Source organism: Olea europaea, unplaced genomic scaffold (assembly GCF_002742605.1).
Source record: "Olea europaea var. sylvestris unplaced genomic scaffold, O_europaea_v1 scaffold116, whole genome shotgun sequence".
Taxonomy (NCBI): Eukaryota; Viridiplantae; Streptophyta; class Magnoliopsida; order Lamiales; family Oleaceae; genus Olea; species Olea europaea.
This window is the reverse complement of record NW_019229002.1, coordinates 209,466-216,069: the sequence shown is the minus strand read 5'-3', so window position 1 is coordinate 216,069 and position 6,604 is coordinate 209,466. Positions and strand designations below refer to the sequence as shown.

The 6,604-nt window shown below is 38.4% G+C and overlaps 1 pseudogene; it reads right to left on the bottom strand.

Annotated features, from left to right (window-relative positions):
* The window catches only part of LOC111373746, a 12,421-nt pseudogene extending 8,198 nt beyond the window's left edge, over positions 1–4,223 (bottom strand).
* Positions 4,224–6,604: the final 2,381 nt, after the last annotated feature.

Sequence of the window (6,604 nt, the reverse complement as noted above, 5' to 3'; positions counted from 1 at the left end):
GTGGGAGATGAAGAAGCAAAAACTGTGAAGTGTCCGATTTAAACTTAGAAGATCCGTCACATATTTCATATCCATACCCATGTTGTATCGTGCCCGATACATGTACTCTTACTATTTCGAAGAGTCCGAGCATTAGAGCTTCATGGTATGCTACGAGACTTTTGCTTTTGCCATCTGTCATATCTATCCCTTCCATTCCATCTACTATCCTATCAATTGAATCATCAATTTCTTTAGATGAGATTGCAAACTTTCCACATTGACCCGCCAGAATAGCATCCTTATTTAAGAGATTAGCAAGATCTGTTCCACTAAAACCAAGTGTTCTCATGGCTATCACTTCAAGTGATACATCAGAATCCAACTTCTTATTTCCAGCATAGACCTTTAAGATCTATGTTCTTCCACGAATATCTGGGACATCAACAGTTAGGGTTGGTCATGTGGTCAGGCAAATGAGGCATGTGCCTCAGGCCCAAAACCATAGCGGGCCTATTTTTAGCCCAAAAGTTTTTTTTTTTTTTTTAATATTAAAAGAAGGAAAAGGAAAATAGTTTTTTCATTAATTGTGAGATGGAGATATTTGTTTGTAGTTTTAATATTAAGTTTTTAAGTTAGCAATATGTTGCATAATACATCATTGAATTTTGCATTTACGTTGATTTTGGAGGCCTAATTTTTGAACTTCTCCTCGGACCTCGATGATTACAAGATCGGCCCTGTCAACAGTTACTTGTACAAAGATTCAAAAGTGCACAAGTATAAGAACATTAAAATTAGAGACAGACATAATATGTATCTTTACCTGTCTATCAAATCTTCCAGGTCTCAACAATGCAGAGTCAAGAATATCTGCATGGCTAGTTGCCGCAATTACAATAATACCAGTTTTCCCTTCAAAACCATCCATTTCCGTCAAAAGCTGGTTCAGTGTCTGTTCCCTTTCATCATTTCCACCACCAATTTTAGAATTTCGAGCGAAATCAATATTCATTTTTCTGAACTTCTGAAGGAACTCCTGGCTGAGTGCTGGGAATTGTACACGAATCTCTGCACTCGGTTACCCAACTCTAGAGAGATAGCCTTAACTATTGCCATGGTTCCATTTTCAAACAAGTCTACTTTTATCACCCGATCCTTATCCAGATACTCTAAAAATCTTGAATAAGACATCCTAGAGTTAGAAACACCTTGCTCATCAGCCAAAGATTTTCCATTGCCCAGTAATGTAGGAGCGGCAAGTCCAGCATTTCCAAGCAACAATTTTAGAAAGGCTATTCTTCCTTCATTAGGCGTTTGATCCACTGATGCTCTTACTATGACTGTTTTTGATGTCTTACTCAATGATGGAAGGTGCGTTGATTGGAGAAACTGCTTTCCATAAATTTCCTTGCTCAAGTTTGTTCGAGCACTGTGTGTAGATAAACCATTTCCCACTACAAATGTCGATGTTGCAGCTAATTTAAATTCCACTGCATAATATAAACATTTCAAATCCATAAAAATACTCAAGGCATACATCACAAGATCATTAATTAAAACTTTCACAATATTTTGCAGATATATTTGTTATGAGGTCCAATGTCAATGCCAAAATGAAAAGGCACAAAGGTACTGTATTTGATTAAGCACAGTGCTTTTAAATGTCAATGCATCCCCAAAACTATATAAAAAACAATGATCTACAGTGCATGGAAAGATAGATAGAAAAAATTCTTGTTAATCAAGCAACTTATGGCCAACAAAACATTCAAATCGTGGTCAAGTCGTACAATTTAGATTGAATATGCAAGAAAAATGTTTACAATTATTGGATCTCCACCTTAAAATACAAATACAGAAATTCATCATAGTTGCCCACCCAAAATAATAATAATAATAATAATAATAATAATAAATCTCTAGTAATTATTTTATACGATAGTATTAGAAAGAGAAAATTAAAAGATTAAGGGGAAAAATTTGTAAAAATTAATCAGCGCCGATTTCCTTTCTAGCAAATTTCATATTACTTGTTCTATTGTTTAGACACCTAAAAAAAAATGGAAAAAAAAGGAGCTTAATTCTTGTGACAACCGCTCAATCAAGCATACCCAATGACGATTTCATGCTTTATTTATTATATTTATCTCCAACACAAAAAATGTTGGCTACAATGGCATCAAATTATGAAGCTTTACTGATTCAGCGACAGAACTAAGCCTAATTCTTGTGCGAAAAAACACGACTAAACGAATAATTAAAACAAATTAACTTCATTTTGATGACATCAAACTAAATTGTGTAATTAATTTATAATCTCCAAGTAGTTGAACCCACAAAAAAATCTTGAGTTTCAATGACATTAACCATTTCAGCAACAGAACTGAGCTTAACTCTACAATTAAACAAACGATTTAAAAAATTAACTTCAATAATAACAATAATAAAAAGATTTTAAAAATTATCTACAAATTCCAAAACATATTGTATAGAGTTGATTGTTCAGAGCGACGAGTGGCTCAAGAAAATAATTGAACGAGTTTGATTTGTAGAGGAAGTAGAGTGATTTAAAGGAAATGGATGTGGGTTGGAAATAGTATACGGGGAATTTTCTTGATTGTATATTTTACTTGTGCAAGATTTTGGCATTTTGTGTTAGATTTCAAATAATTTGGGACTTTACCACTGGGGTGCGGTCAAAATAGAGATTCATTTATTTTATTGAACATTGTTTGTGGTGAGTTTTTCCTGGATATTAACTTGAGGGTGACACGAGAATTGCTTGTGTTGTGTAAATATTGGTTGATTTAAGTGCGTTGTGTTTCAACATTGTCTACAGAGATACATCAATCAAAGCTTTTACTATTAGTCAAAAATTATTTTCCTATAGAAATGGAAAATAGAAATGCAAAAACCATAATTCACTTTAATTGCTAAAATCATTTAAGAAGTCATTAGTTTATCATTCATAACAAAGGGTAGAAATAGGCTCAAACAGGTTGTTGGCTTGACATGTCGGCTCATGAGAGCCCCAGCCATGGACGTAATTAAATAAGGAAAATAAGATTTGTTCCTGAACGCCACAAGCTTTAGTTATTGAGCTCAACTCCACTTAACCCACATGTGCCTAAGGGTCAAGCAAAATTGAGCTTGGCAATTAAAGCTCGTGGGGTTCGAGAGCCCATTTTATTTTCCATATTGCATTACCTTACTTTTTATCATGTATATTATTTTCTATAGTTTCTTTAAATATTGGCTAAAAAGAAAGGAAAAATTGAAAAGCTCAAGCGCAAGCCTAACCTCTCATCTAATGGGAAGCTCAGCTTGGCCCATTGATGGCCATACTTATTGTTGACGTCAAAAATTGTAATGTCTATTCTTGAGCCAACTTCTTGAAAATTAACACTCTTTTATTTATCATGAAAAGCTTGCCCCTTTCCTATGGAAGGCTTCCACTATTTATAGGAGGTCTTAGCTGAAATTATGTCATGTCAATCAAATCACCTATAGTACCGAGCTCGAACGATGCGTCGTCAATCTTTCCTTTGATTGGTTGATGAGGTCGGTCACCATCAAGTCCATGTTTCTTTCAGGTAATGATGACCTGCCAAGGATAGGGGAACCAAGGTGGATAAGTGGTGGGCTTGGGCAGTCGTGACGTCATTCATCACAAGTGTCTGTGATTGATAGGGAGTTGTGACAGAAAGTAAGGGATCTGTAATCATTATGTCTTTTGGGATGACAACGGCAATGAGACCGAGCTAGTCCAAAATTTGGTTGAACTAGGACGTATATGAGGTGAGGCCTGCGAGCAATAGATATGAGACCGAAGGTCGATTGTCAACGAATACCCTCAAGTCAGTTTTGCTTTGGAATATGACTGACCTCTTAAATCCGTTGGCTCTTCTAAGAGTTATCTTTATTGCATGTTTTCTGCAAGGGGTGAGCTGTACAGCATTTGTGGTTGCTTCTTTGGGATGTTTTGTGAAAAATGGCATAGTTTTCATTGGGTAAATATGATCCGTCCATTTTTTCTCCTTTTTATCATCCGACGGCCCAAATGAAGTCTCTTGGTATTCTTTCATTTTAAACATCTCTTTACCTTCTATTTCACCATTTACTTGGTGCAAAAACTCTCTTCCGCAAAAGTGAGAAATCTTTAGAGCGCCATTTTCCCCATTCTGAGTGAGGCCATCCTTACCTACTTCCCAGGTATTCCTCTGCTTCTTCTCAATGTTCATTTGTCTTTCATTTCTTCACACTTTGATGAGCTCAGATGAGTCTAGGGTGCACTCATAGAGAAATCGACAAGAATAATCAATTCCTACTACCTCTAGTTCTTCATCTAGTTGTCAGGAAGTTTTAACCTGTCGTCGCACCATTTCGTCCAGGAGTAGCCAGGGTTTATTTTTGAGTTGGTTCAGCACTCCTGATCGAGTCACTTACCCCTCACTCAAGTTTTAAGTCTTCCAATATCAATAGGTTGATTGTTTCGCTTCTGTATCTTTCAAAAGGAAAAAAGATCTCTGAGAGTTGTTTCCTGAATTCGAAAGAGAGTACTTGGGTGGGTCCTGTGATAGTGAAGGGAATAACTTTGAAGAGTGGGTAGCAAGCTTGTATTGATAGTAACAGGTGATATATTGGGGAGCTGGAGAGATGAGTATGAAATTTCAAGTTCGATAGTGATGATAGTACCTAAGCCTACTGATCAAGCTAACGCTCTCCGGTAGGATGCGTCATTCTCAACTTAACTATCCTGCATGTTAAACTTAGACTCCTAATTCCTAGAGTCATCTGTAAGTTCCTTTCTTTCTGGGGCATAGCTCCCACTCAGTTGTGCCCCAATAGGTGGTAGACTCTAATTGCCACCTTAATTATGTGGAATAGGATAAGGAACTCTAAGCTTAGTGTAGAATAATTTAATTCACTTTTTACATTTATAAAGGATGAGAAGAACTCGGGCTAGTGGTATACTAGTGTAAGGCCGAGGACAGGTGGTTCTTTAGTACTAGACACTCCTTCCTCAATTAAGAAGTAGAAGGATGAGTTTTATTATGTGTTGGGAAAGTGGCAGTTTCACCCTATCGAAGTGGATATGAAGGACGTCATCCCAACGCTCTACCATTCTTTATGTAAGTAATGACCTTTTGATGCTTTGGCCTAGATAACTGGCGAAGTAATGCTAGTCACCGCCCTATTTTGCATATTCAAAAAAGTGGCTTTGAACGAGGTTACCCAACAACGAGGTGAGGCAATTAGGGCTTTGCTGAATGGACAAAGATCTTACAAGTTCGTGATCTCTGAGTCTAATCTTTTCCAGATGGGCTTAGTTCAAACAAGGATCTTCACTCCGGATAGTCCAGGTAGAATTGAGTTACTCTCGTTTTACTATTGATTAGTTATAAAAGAATAATTAAGTGTATTGTCTATTTTGATTTTTCGACTCATTACTTTAAAATGGTAGGGTACAAGCCAACCAAGGCAGCAACCGCTGCCAAGGGGAAGAAAAGAGAGACCCCTGTTCTGGTTGAGAGCCATTTTGAGGAGGACTAAAGAAGTCTTTCCTTAAAGAGAAATCGCCCTGCAACTCCAGCTTAGGCTCCATCTCCCACTATTATGTCTTTAGAGCTACCGAGCTCCTCCCAGTAGCTTAGCCTGATATTTCATTCTCATTTCCTACTATAGCTATCGTGGTGTCGACCATGCCCCTCTCTCCTACACCTGCTACCGCCTCTACCAGCTCAACCAAATTACAGGAGAGATGTCTAGACCTACAAAGGTTGAGCTTAGATGGGTTGGTGGGCCACTATCTCGAAATACTCCTAAACTTCCTCTGAGTTCCCTCACCATCAAAGGAGACTACAGCTACACTTCCTCCATCCCTACGAGATTCAGCTAATCTCCTTACAAGAAACTGGGGCGAGAGGGAGCAGGGCTTCCAGGCTGAGATGCTAGTGGAGGAGGCCATCGTAACTACACATCTCCATAATCATCAATCCATTTTATACATGATAGCGATGGTTGATAAGCTATTCCTTCAAACTAGCTTAGGAACTTTTGGCCTTTATAATGGGTTATGAGTTATCTCTTGATGTTATCCCAGGTGAAGGCTCAACTGGATAAGCTGTTGGAGGCCAAGGATTAGGCCTTGGGCCTCTATGAGAGCATGAAGGCAGAGCGGGCTCACTTCACAACTAAGGAGAGTGACTATGAGGATAGGTTCAATAAGATAGGAGTGGAAGTGGAGGCAAAGGCAGCATCAGAGTTGACCCTCCTTGATGATAATAAGGCCCTGAAGATAAGGAGGGACAAAGCCAGCCAGAGGATGGAGGTCGAAAAAAGACGAGCTAAAGAGGAGCGAGCTCGGGCAGAAGAGGAGCGTGCTCAAGCTGTAGAGGCCATTAATAAAGTCGATGAGGTAAATATGAGTAGCAATTAAGAGAGCTGAGGAGGCTAAGGCTATCGAGGCAGTGGAGATCTAGAAGGAGTCTCCTGAGTTCGATGTCTTAGCCCAGGACACGTATATTGTTGCCTTGGAGGAGCTGGTTGAGCATATCCTCAATGAGAGGCCGAAGTTTGATGTTTCTTTCCTAGAGAAGTCTCTAGAGAAACAAAAGAAGAA